Source organism: Lissotriton helveticus, chromosome 8, assembly GCF_964261635.1.
Source record: "Lissotriton helveticus chromosome 8, aLisHel1.1, whole genome shotgun sequence".
NCBI classification, from domain to species: domain Eukaryota; kingdom Metazoa; phylum Chordata; class Amphibia; order Caudata; family Salamandridae; genus Lissotriton; species Lissotriton helveticus.
In genome coordinates this window covers 757,340,251-757,358,648 of record NC_136069.1, presented here as the reverse complement: position 1 = coordinate 757,358,648, position 18,398 = coordinate 757,340,251, and positions in this window count along the sequence as shown.

Sequence of the window (18,398 nt, the reverse complement as noted above, 5' to 3'; positions counted from 1 at the left end):
TTTTAGATTTTTCCCCGCTGTTATATGATGAGTAATTTGAACTCACTCTTTTAAGTGAATTCAATATATTCTGAGAACAGCAAAAATAAACTATGTAACATGTTGTACAAGTTATTCTATATTTTGGATTGCGTAAATTAAATAGTATTCCCATTCTCTGACACTCACTTTCCTTTTTCCATCCTCTTTCAGCTCTTTTTACTCACTTATAATGTCTTTTTCTCACTCTCTGTAACCCCCGTTCCTTTACTCCACTTCTTTGACAACCCCTCATTCTCATTTCAGCTGCCTGCATCCCCTCTCTCCCTTGCATAACTTTTCAGCTTTCTGTCTCTCTGCTTTACTTCCCTTTTCCGTATTTTCCTCGTTTGCTCTTTTAGTAATTCCTGTTTACTCACTCAGCAGTATTATTGCACTCTATCACTATAAATCACCCACTCTCCCTCGCTTATCTTTGTTTGCTCCTTACTTTTCACCTCTTCTCTCTATTTTTCGTTCACTACTACTATGTCCTCAGTGCCTCACTCTCCTTGTGTTATGTTCACTTGTGTTTATCTACCTTCTATCATTTCTTTTACAACAACTTCACTGCTCCTCTCTCACCGTACTTCATCCCATTTCTTTTAGTCTGGTTCCATTACTATCCCTCATTTCCTTTCTTTCAATGTCCTTCTCTTTACTTTCATCACCAAATTATTTTCTCTCAGTACCACTGTTTTAGTCGTCTTCTCCTCTCTTTCTTTTTTTTGCTCCCTTACTCATTTCCTTTTCTCACTCATTGTACTCCACCTCACTCAGTTTTTCTCTTAGTGTGTCTGCCTACTAACTTCCTCAGTCCATTTCCCTCAATCGTTGTATATTATCCTCTCTCCCTTCATCCTTTCACTCTATGACTGTACTTCACTTACTCTCAGTTATCTTCTATTCCTCATTCTTCTAAATGCATCCTTAATTAGACTGTTTTCTGTCTCAGTCATTATCTTTTTACTTACTACTGTTTCCTGATTTAGTTTTGCTAACTCACATTGTTTTAGTATCTTTCTTATCTTCAGTTCATTTCTCTGTTCTTCTCTTCCTCTGTGTCAGTGAATCTATATGCCTTACTCTTAGTAATTTGCTCTCATTCTATTTCTTTTTTCTCTTTTTATCCTTCTACCTTACTTTATTTCCCTTTCTGTGTCCTTCACTCTTACTTTATTTCTAAATACAATGTTATGATTTTTAACCTCTTCATTTGTATATTTTAATTTAAAATACACATTTTACTAATTATAACTTATTTTTTCTTCTCTCTTTCACAGATACAAAATGTAGTAAAAAAATAATTAAAGTTACATTTATTATATGGTAAGTATGACTAAAAAAATTTAGTTTGTCATCACCCTTTGCTTAAAGCTTACTAATATTTTCTCAACCAAACTCACTCCTGTGTCTTTATTCTGCTTCCCTCACTTATTCTTATTCTCCATGTTTACTCCAATTTCCCTATTTCCCCTCTCATATTCAACTTCTTTCAGTCCCTATTCTTTATTTCACTTACCCTCTGTTCCCTTCCTTTGCTTCTTCACTCATTCTGTTTTTCTTAATTTTTTACCTTACTCCTACACACACACACCTCATCCCCCTCTCAATACATACACACACCTCTAACATACACCCCATACACACACCACACACACCTCATACACACAAAAAATCCCCCCACACACACTCTTCACATACACACACACATTCCATACAAACACATACATCACATACATATACACACCACACCCATACACTTCTCACACATACTTCACTCACCCTCACCTCCACCCACACCAAAACATCCCACACAGCCACACCCCCAGACACACCTTACACACCCACACCCCGACCTACACCCACTGACTCCCTATAAGTCACACACACTGCATTACTTATCTTTCTTTGCTGCTTCACTCAAACCCATTCAGGTACTGTTTTCTTTACTCTCTTTGTCCTTTCTCTTTGTCACTCCCCATGTCTTATCCTAATTCCAGTTTTTTACCCTCTTTCACCCCTCTTTACTTACACAAACTGGTCTTTTCTTACCCTCACTCACCGTTCTTCATTCATCCCGGTTATGCCACTACCCTTCATTCTCAATTTTTTACTGCCCTTTCTTTTTCTTTCAACACCCACTCACATTCTCCCACTATCTCTACTTTAGTCTTCTTCCTCTCTCTTCCCTTCTTTCGCTCCTTTAGTCATTTTACTTTTCTCACTTTCACCCTACTACACCTTCTCTGTTTTTTACTATGTAATAAACAATCCCTCTGTGTTTATCCTGTAGCTCTCTTTCTCTTAACATTACTATCGTTGTGTGCTTCCCTCATGCTAACTCCTTCATGAAATTTTTTTTTTCAATTTTTTTGGGGGGCGCGCCCCGGTACGCATACCCTGAGAAAAAAAAATTGACAGAGATTCATTAAAAATATAGGTTTATTTTTATAAATGAAAGGTAGTTCTAAAAAGAACTGTTTTTTTTCTTCTTTTTGTTGTTTTATATTTTTTTAATGTTTTTTTTAACATTTTGTACTTTTTTTGGCTTTTCTGAACACTTTTATATTTTTTTGTATTTTTTATGGGGAGAAACAAAAAACAGGGAATTGTAAATGGCTCAACTGGAGCAAAAAACAAAAAATGGAAAAAATTACTTTTTTTGGGGGCAATTGTGATTGTCACCAGCAAGGACGACGAGCTTTACGCTCTTTTCACCATAGGCGATGAGCTTGCCACATTCAATGCATGTGATTCTAAAATCAGCAAATCGTGGCTGAATACAAGGCATCGTCTCTGTTGTTTCTGGTCCCGATTGAGTGGGTTGCTTTCTTTTGGAGCTGGTCCTTGAACACTGGGGGAGGTGACTGGCCAGTTCCCTGATCTCTGCACGAGAATAGTTGTTAGGATGCTTCCGGGTCATATGTCGAATCATGGTATTATTACCAAATGAATATTTTTTGTCTGGATTGCCCCTTGAGAGTTCTGCGCCACAGATTCGACAAGTTACCTTGGCCGCATTAACTTTTTTCTTGCCCTCTGGAAGTGAAAAAAACTCCCATACAATGTGTTCTTTTGGCTTGTATGGGGTATTTTGTTCAGGCAGCCATCTTCTCCCCTCCTCCTCCTCCTCTTCCTCCTCCTCCTCTTCTTCACCACCAATGTATTGTTGTGGTGGTCCTCTTGGTGGTGGTGGTGGTGGTGGTGGTGGTGGTGCAGATGCTCCAGCTGTTGCTGCTACAGTAGCCTTTTCAAAGTACAAAAGAATTGTCTCTATAGCTGAAACAGGTCTTCCGCAGTCAAAGGACAAAGTCAGAATAAGGAAAGAAGGTGGGTTTTTTCATCATTTGGGAAAAAAACTGTCCTAAACCAATCAGAAGTGTTATTTTCAGGTCACAAGACCCAGGCTTTACTCATTTGGAAACCAAAAGTGTTCTGCACCAATAGAAAGTGGTATTTTCAGGTCACAAGACCCAGGCTATACTCATTTGGAAACCAAAACTGTCCTGCACCAATAGAAAGTGTTATTTTCTGGTCACATGACCCGGGGCGCTCCCGTAGTCGCGCTCCGTGGCGTGTCCGCGGGTGCGTAGCGTAAGCGCGTCAGGACATTCCGCGATCGTATGCGATCGCGTGCTTTCGGTTGCGATTACGCTGTGCGTCATATGACGTATCACGCGTCTACGCGATACGTCACGATGTTGTTTTCGTTCGCGGGAATAGCGCTCCCGGGACGCTCCCCGGTACGCGCCCCGGGAGCGCCCCGGGGTTAAAAATTAATTACAAATAAAAAAACATATGTATACAATATAAAATTCGTTTTAAAATTTTTCACTTTCTATACCCATAAAGATTTGCTATTAAAAAAAACATTGAAATTCACTGAAAAAACTATATGTCTCACACCAGTTATAGTTAGGAATTAGCATTTAAAAAAACTATTAAATTCACTGAAAAAACCATAGGTTTCACACCAGTTATAGTTAGCTGGAAATTTTACTGGCATAAAACCAATGAAATTCCCACGTTATAGTTAGTTGGACTCACTATAACTTGCGCGTGCAATGCACTGCTGATGACCTCACATATTACATCACTCATGACATGGTCAGTGACATCACTCATGACATCACTGATGACACCATCCTTGTGACAGAGTGAGAGACCTCCTTTCACTGTAATGTAACCCTTGAAACACATATTCAAAAATAGAAACTAAAATTTTCAAAAAAATGGAGATACCCATACCACTTACAACAACCAATTCAATAATTCCACCATCTATATACACATCCACTCATTCACCAACATTTCTATATAGTCACTCATACATATACTCACTCATCATATGTAGTGATACACCTATACATCCTGTTACACACTGACAGGCATCCAAAAGTTACTCACACACATACTCACACATGCAAATAAACTATTGAACATCCATTTATTTGCATACAGCTATACACACACTACCACTTTACTTCTAAGGAAACTTACACATACTTACTCTCTTAAACAATCACTTATAGAAACACATACTAATTTAAACAGGAACTCTTACAATCCCTCACTCTCACATATACTCACTTATATACATCAATATTCACAAATACTAGATTAAAACATATGTAGTTACTGATAAAGACACTATTGAGACAGTCATTCACTCACTAACACACACATATACACACTCATCCACCCATACAGTCCTGCACATATGCTGTCTTCAAAACACATACAAAGAGAGAGTCAGTCATTCATGCATCTATGTGCTAAGTAATACCCCCACCAAACCATACAAACACTCATACTGATACTAAGAAAAACATCTAATAACCCATATACATACACATGTAGCTACTCACCAACCCATGCAGCCACTTATACACAAAGTGAAACACTAATACATATATTTAAATATTTAAACATTACTCACTAATATTTATTTTTCAAAAAGACACACATTCACTGGATGGTGTCATCAGTGATGTCATGAGTGATGTCACTGACCATGTCATGAGTGATGTAATATGTGACGTCATCAGCAGTGCATTGCACGCGCAAGTTATAGTGAGTCCAACTAACTATAACATGGGAATTTCATTGGTTTTATGCCAGTAAAATTTCCAGCTAACTATAACTGGTGTGAAACCTATGGTTTTTTCAGTGAATTTAATGGGTTTTTTAAATGCTATTTCCTAACTATAACTGGTGTGAAACCTATGGTTTTTTCAGTGAATATATATATAAATTAAGAGCATTGAGGGCATTGGAATCGAAATATTTCATCGACCTCCAGACCATGAAACCTGGTGGGCTGAACAACGATGAGGAACTTTGGGTGCACTTAGATTAGATGATCAAATGGAATTGTTGTGATTAAAAACAGCTGTCTTTGTTATATAAGAACTTTCCACACACCCTAATGAAATATTAAGCCATACAGAAAATGAAGTTACAGGTTATATAACATCTTCCGCAAGATTCCCACTCTAACTTCCGTGTTGAATGTAAATCAAACTTTATTGATATCTATGCCCATTCAGGGCTAGACGGGAGGAGGGGACAGTAACTGCCCATACAGGGCGAGATAATACATGCGTATCATTACATTCGAAATGAGTGAAAATGCAAAGGGCTTAAAATGAAAATGAATATGATGAAACAATGTTTTGTTCAAATAATATGAAAAACTTCTTTTGATAAAAACATTGTTGAATCCAGTAGAGAGTGATAATCTTGATGAATATAATAATATGTATGTGAAAAGTAATCTCCTGAAGCAAAAGATATGTATTCTATTTTTTAATTGTCCTTTTTTCTATTAATTGCCCTTGCAATCGAATCAATTCTGTATTACGCAATGTAATGTAATATACAATGGATTTTAATGAGTGAGCCCATACTGTTTTTAATTGCACGAGCACTTTACAAACGCCAAACTCCTTGATTTATTACTTGAAATGTATTTTACCCTATATTGGTACTAATGCACATTGTAAGATGGCCGCCAAAAATATCTTGATACCTTAGTCCTCTGTTTATGTTGATAGAGAGGTGGAGATAAAATGGTGTTTTTTGTAACATACTGTTGACACTGAGGAAGCCTTTACGGTGAAACACGTCTGTCTTTTTCTGGGGGCAGGGGGGTCTGCCAATAAATCACCTTTTTGCATTCAAGCTCGGAGTGCCGTCTACTTTGTTCAATAAAAGGATCGAGTGTTTCGACGATATATATATATATATATATATATATATGTTATATATATATGTTATATATATATATATATATATATACAGTCAAAAGAACTTGCCTGGAATGAGGGAGCCACAAGCAGGGAAATGTAATCTTGCCGCTTTATTAGTGATGCAAACAGTGAAAAGAAAAGCTTCCTTCCTCGCATGAATATCATCCAGCCCTGACGCGTTTCGTGCCTGTCAGCACTTTATCAAAGGGGTGAGGAATTGCTGCAAACGAAACAGGACCTTCTTCCCAGCACTCTTTTGTAGTTAGGAACTCCCGCCTCAGTGGGCGTGGCCATACCTATGGCCCCATGGTCCTTGTAGTCCTGGTGTCTTGCTCCAGTGAGTTTGCCCATTTCGTTTTCAATGCAAAAATTATAAAAAACCCCAGTGGGTTGCAGAGTCAGTGCCACTATTCAAAACACCGTGTTTAATTGCTCCACAAGCTCTCCCTGCTCCTCTCGCTGACTCGACATGTGGCGCTTCAGCTAGGACTGCTACTGCAGCTGGGCACTCCCTCGCGGCTCAGGCAAAAGCCGCTAAACATACAGTCAAAAGAACTTGCCTGGAATGAGGGAGCCACAAGCAGGGAAATGTAATCTTGCCGCTTTATTAGTGATGCAAACAGTGAAAAGAAAAGCTTCCTTCCTCGCATGAATATCATCCAGCCCTGACGCGTTTCGTGCCTGTCAGCACTTTATCAAAGGGGTGAGGAATTGCTGCAAACGAAACAGGACCTTCTTCCCAGCACTCTTTTGTAGTTAGGAACTCCCGCCTCAGTGGGCGTGGCCATACCTATGGCCCCATGGTCCTTGTAGTCCTGGTGTCTTGCTCCAGTGAGTTTGCCCATTTCGTTTTCAATGCAAAAATTATAAAAAACCCCAGTGGGTTGCAGAGTCAGTGCCACTATTCAAAACACCGTGTTTAATTGCTCCACAAGCTCTCCCTGCTCCTCTCGCTGACTCGACATGTGGCGCTTCAGCTAGGACTGCTACTGCAGCTGGGCACTCCCTCGCGGCTCAGGCAAAAGCCGCTAAACATACAGTCAAAAGAACTTGCCTGGAATGAGGGAGCCACAAGCAGGGAAATGTAATCTTGCCGCTTTATTAGTGATGCAAACAGTGAAAAGAAAAGCTTCCTTCCTCGCATGAATATCATCCAGCCCTGACGCGTTTCGTGCCTGTCAGCACTTTATCAAAGGGGTGAGGAATTGCTGCAAACGAAACAGGACCTTCTTCCCAGCACTCTTTTGTAGTTAGGAACTCCCGCCTCAGTGGGCGTGGCCATACCTATGGCCCCATGGTCCTTGTAGTCCTGGTGTCTTGCTCCAGTGAGTTTGCCCATTTCGTTTTCAATGCAAAAATTATAAAAAACCCCAGTGGGTTGCAGAGTCAGTGCCACTATTCAAAACACCGTGTTTATAATTCTTGCATTGAAAACGAAATGGGCAAACTCACTGGAGCAAGACACCAGGACTACAAGGACCATGGGGCCATAGGTATGGCCACGCCCACTGAGGCGGGAGTTCCTAACTACAAAAGAGTGCTGGGAAGAAGGTCCTGTTTCGTTTGCAGCAATTCCTCACCCCTTTGATAAAGTGCTGACAGGCACGAAACGCGTCAGGGCTGGATGATATTCATGCGAGGAAGGAAGCTTTTCTTTTCACTGTTTGCATCACTAATAAAGCGGCAAGATTACATTTCCCTGCTTGTGGCTCCCTCATTCCAGGCAAGTTCTTTTGACTGTATGTTTAGCGGCTTTTGCCTGAGCCGCGAGGGAGTGCCCAGCTGCAGTAGCAGTCCTAGCTGAAGCGCCACATGTCGAGTCAGCGAGAGGAGCAGGGAGAGCTTGTGGAGCAATTAAACACGGTGTTTTGAATAGTGGCACTGACTCTGCAACCCACTGGGGTTTTTTATAATTCTTGCATTGAAAACGAAATGGGCAAACTCACTGGAGCAAGACACCAGGACTACAAGGACCATGGGGCCATAGGTATGGCCACGCCCACTGAGGCGGGAGTTCCTAACTACAAAAGAGTGCTGGGAAGAAGGTCCTGTTTCGTTTGCAGCAATTCCTCACCCCTTTGATAAAGTGCTGACAGGCACGAAACGCGTCAGGGCTGGATGATATTCATGCGAGGAAGGAAGCTTTTCTTTTCACTGTTTGCATCACTAATAAAGCGGCAAGATTACATTTCCCTGCTTGTGGCTCCCTCATTCCAGGCAAGTTCTTTTGACTGTATATATATATATATATATATATATATATATATATATATATATATATGCTCCCAATTGCCCACCAGGCAGGATTGCACTCGAACAGCTGCCTCAATAACAGCGGGTAAAGGACCTCCATGCGCGCCAACAACTGCAGCTCCCCTGTCCTGGATGAAAGCCTAACGCGTTTCTGAGCCGTGTTGCTCGTCTTCAGAGGCTCGACCTGGGAAAGCGTTCTAGGGATACACCCACAATTTATAATTAATCAATTTACTGCCCCCAGATGGGCGTACTCAAATGAGCATAACGCTAATGGGTTGTGGGTAATGTAGTCCGTATCCCTTGTCCTTTGGGTACAGTTCATTAATTAAAGCCCATGGATGGGCCTCAGCGAACAGGAAGTCCATTAATCCCTTGCTTCTGTTTCACATCGTGGACTCCGTGTATCAGAGCCCGTGACCCCCGTCTGAGGGGTGGTGCAACCCTCGCGGCTGGACTGCCGCTTGTAAATTAATGCTCCCAATTGCCCACCAAATAACCTATAATGAAAATATATCAGTATTACCTAATTTACATAATGAATAGCTATTATAGAGTTAAATGAATTGTAATGAATAATTTGCAATTGATATTAACTAATTCACTTCCCATTTTCACCCAATAAACCTGCTACTACGCTATCAGTTGCTTCTGAATGACTTAAATACCTTAATCACTTAAAATTGGGTGAACAGGAGCAAGATGGCGGCTATCTGAGATGAGCCGCGGAGCAGCAGCTGGGATGCGGTGTGACTGAAAACGTATAGACCCCCCCAAGCAGGAGAAACGATTATTGACTTTTGGCTGACCTACCTCAATGTTGTATCGCTTGTGCCAAAGTGAGATAGCGGATATCGCTGCAGCGTGTAGGCATTCTACGTGCACGGTCAGGATCCTGCGACAGCTGGTTGCCGCTCTGGCGCTCTGGGTCCAGCGGCAGCAGTGCTGTGGGCGTGGCAGCCGGCTGAAGCGAGACGAGGACGCCAAGGGAGACGCTGAATGATCAGCTGCTCATAGTCGATCTCGGCGGTGGAGAAGGCACCCGGCTTCAGCCATAGTAATAACAGCCCCCCAAACCGGCATCAGGACTGTGAGCAAAAGCAGCGGCGGCTGCGAAAAAGAAAGCCCAGGCAGCACAGGCAGCTCAGGTGGCTCCTGCTACGGCTTTAGTTACGGGAGAGCTTCAGCAGAAACCACTGGAGACTTTTCCACCTACGGGCGGCCCGCCAGCGGGGGAATCAGGAGATTCACTAGAAGTAACAAAAAAGGGGAAACAAACGGCGGCGTGTTCAAGACAGACCCCCTCTATCTCGGAGCTGCTGGTACGAAGCGGAAAAGGCCAGAAGAACGCTGTGGTACCACACTCTCCAGCCCAGGAAGCAGCACTTCAGGAGGCTAAAATCTCATGTACAAGCGCTGCGCGTACCCCCTTGCCCGAGGATCTAGATGCTGAGGCTTTGGAAGACACTGCGGAGCAGACTGCTGGTCTGTCCGCTGGGCTGCCTGAAGACCTGACTGAATTACGGGGGCAAGAGATAGTGCAGGAGATCTTAGACCCCCCCGGGGATGGTTGAGCAAGCCAACGAGGCTACTGCCGGCAATGAAGTCCCTAGCAAAGACACATCTCAAGTGGCACATGCCTCTTTATTGACAAGCACTGGGCAACCAGAGGTGGATCTGGATCAAGTAAGGGTGACAGGAGGAGATGGGGCAAAAGTTGGGGGTAAGGAGAAAGTGAGCACATTGTTATGTCCCCCCTGTCTCAAGTGACCCTAACTGACTATAAAGATAAGGAGCAGGAGAAGGAAAAGGACAGTAGTAAATGCTTTTTCACTGTTTCAGAATGGTCCGATGATGAGTGGAGCTCGTCTCAGGAGGGGTCCGAAATGGAGTCCGATAGCGATCTGGAACAGAACCCCCCTAGTACGGCCAAAAGACCAGCTGCCCAGGGGCAAGGGTATGCTCATGCACAAACCCCCCGGGGTTTGAACTGGGACCATTCTTCAGCTATGCCGCTTCAGGGGAGCCCTAATGCTGAGGCCACAGCATCCTTTCCTCCCCTTCTTGATGTCATCTATCAGACTATCCTCACGCACAGGGAAGAAGCTCGACAGGACACCCGGAAATCACAGGCAGCAATGCGCAAGATGCAAGGTGTTGTACGAAAACTGTCTAAGGCATATGCTAATGTGGGGGATAGGGTGACCAATTTGGAGGAACGGATTGTGGCACCCTAAATAGAAGCTGCTGCAGCTTCACTCAAAGTTGACTCCCAAAGCGCCCAGGTGGTCGATATCCAGTGGAAACTGGAGGACATGAAAAACAGGCTAAGGCATAATAACCTACGGGTACTGGGGGTTCCGGAAGGGCTGGAGGGCTCAGATATGAGGGCCTATATGATAAATCTTTTCAAGACAGCATTCCCGGAACTCTCGGAATGGAATTGGGCAGTGGAAATACAGAGAGCCCCCCGTTTAAAGTTCGCTCTGGGGCAGGAAGTGGCGACAAGCCAAGAGCAGTCTTAATCTTTCTAGGGAACTTCATTCTCTGGCAAATGATATCTGAAAAGGATCGACCCGATGCAAGAAGATCTAGTGAGGGAGTGTCCTTTTTTGTTAGACCGGACTATTGCCACGCAACGGTCGAGAGGCGTTGGAGACTCCAACAGCTATGTAAGCCTTTCCAAGATAAACACATGCAGGTTTATTTAGTTAATCCAGCACAGCTTAAGGTAGTGAGAGATGCCAGGACTCAATTCTTCTTGTCTGAAGTAAAGGCAAAGGAGTTCCTGGACTCTTTGTAAACTATTTAAGATTGATTAAGAGAGTGCTTGGTTCTGGTCTAGGGCCGTCAAAATTTTTTTTTAAATAGTATTTGTTTTTCATACTTGACAATTGGCTTAAGTATACGGCTTCTGTTTTTCTACTGGGCTGTTTCTCCATTTCTGCTGGGTTTTTTTTTTCTCCTGGGGGTCGGGGAGGGGTGGGCGGGGTTGGTTAAGGTATCTTTGGTATATATGTCTCAAATAGTAGATGCACCCATCTATCACGCTGCTGCACACAACCATCACAAGCCCAGACCTCGGTCTGAGCGCTCCCAGTGGGAGGAGGGGGGAAGGGGGGAGGGAGGGTGGGGTGGGCTTTCAGGGTGGGGTTGGGGTCACTAGGTGGTTGGGTTAGGGGGGTGAAAAGCATAAAAAAATGAGAATTTATGGTACAAGGTTGTCTTTCTTGTTCTGGGGGGACACGGCGTATATGTTATGGGAATCGCTTCTTTTTCAATCTTTGGTGACAAGAACGTGGAGACTATTGAAAAATAAGGATGTCGAGCCTTAATATATATTCAATCAATATTGGGCGGTTGAATGATTGGAGAAAGAGAGCCAGACTGGCAGAGTTTGTTAAATCTGAGCCCATAGATATCCTGGGCCTCCAGGAAATGCATTTACCCTGGGCGAAAAAACAGCTTCTTAGGGTTGGCGGGTTGATATTCTGGCATGTTCCTTTCAGACTTCAACAGTAAGGGGGATGGCGATATTAGGCAAAACAATGCTTGGGGGAGCTAAACGGGTTAAATCAGATGCATTGGGTAGATGGGCCCTGGCTGAGTTGGAGTGTGGCTTAACGATCTGTGGGATATATGGGTCAAACCAGGATGATCCAGAAGTTTTTGAAATAGTGGAGGGGAAATTGTCAACCTATTTTGGTGTGCGGGGATTTTATTATCGCTATTGATCTGACCGAGAGAAGTCCAAATCCATATATTGGTAGAAAGCAAAGGGTTTCTCTGGCACTCCGCTCAATGATGTAGTCACACAGGCTAATAGATGTCTGGGGGGCAAAAGAGCCTGATGATCCAGGGTTCACATATTTCCCGTGCCCCCACCAGAAAGTATAGCAAGTTGGATTATTTTTTTAATTTCATCAGTAGAGATTAGTAGGGTTAATATCAGGAAGCTTCCCACGGTCCTCTCAGACCACAGCCCATTGGCAATTAGATACAATGGCGTAGGACCTGTCAGAAAAGCAAGGGCATGGACATTTAATCGGAAACTTCTGTCTGATCCCCCGTTTGTTGAGCATCTGCAGAAATGGGCTCGAGAATTCTTTGACGCCAATCGCTTAAGCTCATCAAGGAACTGTGTCTGGGACTCGTTTAAAGCTGCACTGAGGGGAGAGGTCACCAGCTATACCGCTCAGTCTAGGAAAATTTGCAGTCTGTTTTAGCAGATTTAGTTAAGGCAGAAGAACAGCACTGTCATGATTTAATGCAAGGGAAGGAAGGTAAGGAGAGCCAAACTAGTATCTGCCTTATTAAAGCAGAATTACAAAAACAGCTGGCCGAGAAAGCGGCAACAGAATATTGGACGTATAGGAGGAAACTATATGAGACGGGGAGCAGGCAGGGAAGGCACTGGCACTGAGAATTAGACAAGATAACACCAAAAATGTAATAACTAATATCCATGCGAAAGGACGGGATTTTGTGGAGCCCCAGGTCATCCTCTCGGTATTTGCAGATTTCTATCAAACCCTGTATAAGGAAGAAATAGGGGGAGAGCATCCGCATGGCAGATATCCGGACACAGGGCCCAAATTGGGATCATCTGAGATAGAAAATCTAGAGCGGGATGTAACGGCCATTGAGATTCGGGAGGCTCTACTCGATATGGCTGTCGGTAAAGCCGCAGGGCCAGATGGCATCCCTTTGGGGCTGTACAAGTGCCTATTGGTCGAGGTGGCTCCGATGCTGCTAGATTTATTTAACGGGATCATCTGTACGGGCAAAATCCCGGATTCATGGAGAGACACTAATATAGTGGTCTTCCAAAAAAGGGGAAAGCCAAGAGAAAGCCCTGGGTCCTACAGGCCGATATCTCTCATAAACTCAGATAATAAGCTATATGCGAAGATCTTGGCTACTCGGTTGGGGAGGGTCATTGGTGGGCTCTCTCCCTCTGGCAGCATGGGTTTATTCCTGGTCGAGGTACAATGGAACATATTAGAAGAGCAATTACGTTGTTTGAGGCTCATGCTGCAGGGGGAGGGGGGTTGCTATGATCCTCCTCGACGCGTAAAAAGCGTTCGACCGCGTCAGATGGCAGTATTTGTGGGATGTCCTTGCTGGTAGAGGGCTCGGCCCAAAAATTCTGATGGCTATAAAGGCGATGTATTGCGATCCAGTGGCCAGAATTCAGATGATGGGTCAATGTTTAGAAAAGATCACTATAATTAGGGGTACAGGGGTGCCCCTGCTTGCCCATCTTGTTCGCATTGTACATCGACGCGCTTGTCAGGCAAATACTGGGGAATCATGAAATCAAGCCAGTGGTTACCAGCAGATTTGAGAGTAAAATCTTAGCATATGCTGACGATTTGGCAGTGATCACACCTGAGCCTGCTGAGACTATGCAAACCCTGGTGGAAGTTACTAGGGAATTTGGATGCCACTCCGGATATCGTCTCAATGAGGCAAAAACCCAGGTAATATGCTCAAAGGACATTGTGAAAGTCGATCAAAGATATGTCGATTCGGTGACATATCTTGGGGTAATAATTAATGCATCAACAGGTTCAATCGTCCAGGATAATTTTAACCCACTCCTTAAAAAAATAGAGACGGATTTGAAACGTATGGATGTATTACATCTGTCCCTCTCTATCTGTTTAGATCCATTCCCTATCTAATCGAGGAGGAGGTGATAAAAAAAATGGAGTCTATTTTTAATAGCTTCTTGTGGCAGTATGGTAAGACCAGGCGGTCAATAAGATTCATGACCCCCTCTCAGGAACTCAGAGGTTTAGGAGCCCCAAATATAAGATTCTATCACTGGGCCTGTCTGCTGGCACAGATGCCCATTTTATTTGAACCAGCACCTAATGAAAGATATACTCAAGACCCATCCTCCGTTCTATATATTATCCCATCAATTTCTGAACTATTGATGGGAAAGGAGGCCGTAGGCGTACTGCTGAGGAAAACTGGCCGCAGATTCTTTAAGAAAACCCGGTATAAGGCTCCTTTAAGCGCCTGGGATTTGTGGAAAAAACTGCAGAAATGGCTAATGTTCCCAGAGTTAACATGCACACGCCGTTATGGAAATCAGGTCACTTTCCAAATTTAAGTATGGACAGTGCATGGAAATTCTGGGAACAGCAGGGTATCCAGACGGTGGGTGACGTAATGCAGAATGGTAGCATCATGAGCTTTGCCGCCATACAGCAGAAGTATGGTCTACCTAGTGGCCAAAGCTTTAAGCTTCTCCATGTTTCGCAAACGCTTATAGCTGCTAGTTCTGATGCAGCCATCGGCGACCACTGCCCTACAATGGAATATCTAGTAAAAGGTGGGAATAGGATCCGGGTTATATATCAGGACCTAATCGAAAGGGTGTCTGACGACCTCAAGAAGCATGAGGCCGCCTGGGCAGTTAAATTGGACGACCCGGATGCGGATCTAGATAAAGCTCTATATATGGATAAACAGTTACTACGGTCCTCAAATCTGAAGGTGCAGCATTTTAAAACACTCTTCAATCTGTACTACACACCATCTAAGCTACATGATTGGGGTATGAGGACGGATAGTTACTGCCACAGGTGTCAGAAAGGGCCGGGGGATCTCTTGCACATGTTCTTTTACTATGAGAAGCTCAGCATAATCAAAACCGAGATCGAGAAATTCCTGGAGGGGCTGCTAGGCTCCAAGATCAGTCTATCCCCGACAGTGACGATTTTCGGCAGCGATAGTATGCTCGGCCTTAATAATAGTGAAACAGAGGCATTAGTTTTTCTAGCTGTCGCCGTACTACGTATCCTGCTGTCCGTGGCTTGGAAAGACTTAAATGCCCCAACCTTTCAAATGTGGCTGACTAGGCTTCTTGGAATCCATAATATTGAATCCGCACTGTATTTGCACAAGGGTAGGAAACTGCGTGATTTTGGTTGTAAAATCTGGGTTCCCCTGAAAGCCTGGAGGGAGGGTCAGCTATAACTAATTAGGTTTGGGTTTGTGGGGCCCGATGTTTATATTTGTAAAATTCCCCTGGATATATTTTATGGATCCCCTTTAAATACTTGAAAAGCTCCCCCCCTCCCTAGTTAGGTATCGTTATACATATTTAAATGGCTATTTATATGCTTATTTTTATATGTCTTTTTATAGATTATCAGCGGTGTTTTTTATGAACTGTTTTGTAATATGACGTAATTTTCTAACATTTTGAAGATTTGCTGTATTATTCATTTGATTCTTCTGTACATTGTTTCTCTCTTTTGTACCATATGAATTCTCAATAAATAAATAGAAAAATAAAATAAAATTGGGTGAACTCTTGCCAGGATCTCTACCGGGTCCTTGTTAGCCAGCATTGTCTTAAAGATTATGCACAGGGGACTCCAAACTTTTAAGTACAGATATCTACTTATGTTCAATGAAACTCATTGACAGCCACTAATATTATTATTGCTGTCTAATTAAAAAAATGTATATGTCTAATAATTCAACCAAGCAAAGTCTTTCTAATTTACTTAGCTGGACTGCACACAGGTTAATTACTCAGAGGTAACTGGAGAGCTACAGTAGCTCACCAGCTACTGGTTGGATACCCTTCTCCCCCACCACCTTCTCTTTTTGCAGTCTTTGCCTTCAATCCCACCTGGTCTCTCCTGTTATCTTAGTTCAACATCATAGCCAGGTTGCCCTCTGGTTGACCCAATGAATGTTGATGCTGTCTTGGAGCCTGTCAACATCTTGCTCCTGGTGCTTCCCCTGCTGGCTGACTTGGGATTCATCCACCCTCCCTTCGAACAATGGGATTCTCGCTGCTACCTGATGATAGTAGACATCAGGAGCCTCCACACTCAAAAAAGAATTTTGAAGCTAGCAAACGTATTCGTCTTCTGTGCCGGCCACCTCAGAACACTCCAGCAGCTCCAATCAATTCCAACAGGGAGCATACTGTGACCTCCGACTCTGTGATTTGCTCTGAACTGGTTCATCAGAGAAAGCTTCACACAGCCATCTCAAACAGCAGCCATCTTCTCTACCCCTCATCCATAAATTAGATAATAAAAACATTAAAGAATTAACAATTAATGTTTACTTGTCAGTTAATTATTACTTAATTACCTTCCCACCCTATACCTCTACAAACCTAACAGCCCGCAAATAACTCATAACGAAAATAAATCAATAGTACATAATTTACATAACAAATATCTATCATAGAGTTAAACATTTGTATTAAATAATTCATAATTATTATTATCCAATAAAATTCCCATCCTCACATCCATAGACCTGCTACAACACTATCATTTACTTCTAAATCACTTAAAATAACAAGTTTTACTTTTGCATCAGCAGGGGCAGCAGAACTGATACAGTGGTACTTCGAGTCCCAGACTGTTTTGTTGGGAGGAGGCCCCTTAAACACCTGGCCTGCTCCAACTGCATTCACATGCTTGTGCTATAAATTGAAGCACAGGCTCCCATGCTGTGGAATGGGTTACTTTTGCATCGGCTGGGGCAGCAGGGCTGAAACAGTAGGACTTCGAGTTCCAAGACTTTTGTGCTGCTAGGACGCCCTTTACCACCTGACATGCTCCAAAAGCACACCACCAGCTTCTGCGGTGGAGGATACATTACTTTTGCATCGGCAGGGGCAGTGGGCCTGAAACAAGAGGACTTGAAGTCCCAGCACTCTTTTGGTGCTAGGAGGCCCCTGAACGACCTGACTTGCTGTAAATGGATTACTCTGCTAGCTCTATAAAGCACACCATTGGGTCCTGTGGAACTGGCCAAGGGCCGTCACATTCTGCCACTGTCAAGAAGAGGCAGGGCAGGGCCACCTCCTTTGCCTCTGCAATTTAACTGTGCAACTGTGACATTCACTCCCCTGTGAGGACTTTTTTTTTACTTGGTATCAGGAGACGTGTACGAGATTTCCTTCAAACATGCAAGTAAGCAATCCTAACTGGACTAGCTTGTCAATAGGGCCTGAAATTCATCCCCAAGCTTTTTGAGATCTGAATATGGACTGTTAGCAGTCTCTAAAGATCAGTCTTCAGGAATCCTCAAGCCTATGGCTGTTAATAAGTGCCATTTGAGGAGGACTCTGATGTGTGCCACTAAATATTTTTATACCAATTGATCTAAGGTTTTACATAACTTAAAATGTGCCCTAAAAGCAATACCTAGAGAAGGGAAGTGAGTTGTGGTTTGTCAGTGCTTATATAAGGATGAAGTCAAGAGAAGGAAAACAACCTTAAGGAAAATAGCTTGGGATGCTCTCGTACAAGCAAACACTGAGAATAGGTGTATTATTAAACAGCCCTTCTTTGCACAAGAAAACTCCCCTACTTTATGTCATCACATCATGGCCTGTCAATGGGTTAGTCCTTTTGAGGCTATATATAGTTGTTCACTTCCCTCTGTTACCCTTGAGAGAGGAATCTCAACCCGGGAGAGGTAAAACCGTGAATTTTCCCAGCAGGAGACCACACAGGGTACCATGTGTCTTAGTAGACAAAAGTCCCCTGGCCTTGATGGAAATCCCCCAGATTTATTTGTCAACTTTGTGGAATTTGGCTGTTAAGAATGGTCCTCCTTCCTCCTGGCTACAGAAGGTATAGTGTCCATATTATAAAAGGATAATGAAGACAATCCGTAGGGGGAACATCCTTTACCACAAAACTTTTACAACGTGGTACCATTACCACGCAACTTTTACAACACAATTCGGTACAACGAATTGCGCTGGGGGGCGCTCTAGGATAGGGAATAGTTTAATTTACTATCCAACACCTTCCCTACTATCAACGGGGACTGGAATTGGAATAGTAAATTAAACTATTCACTATCCAGCGCCCC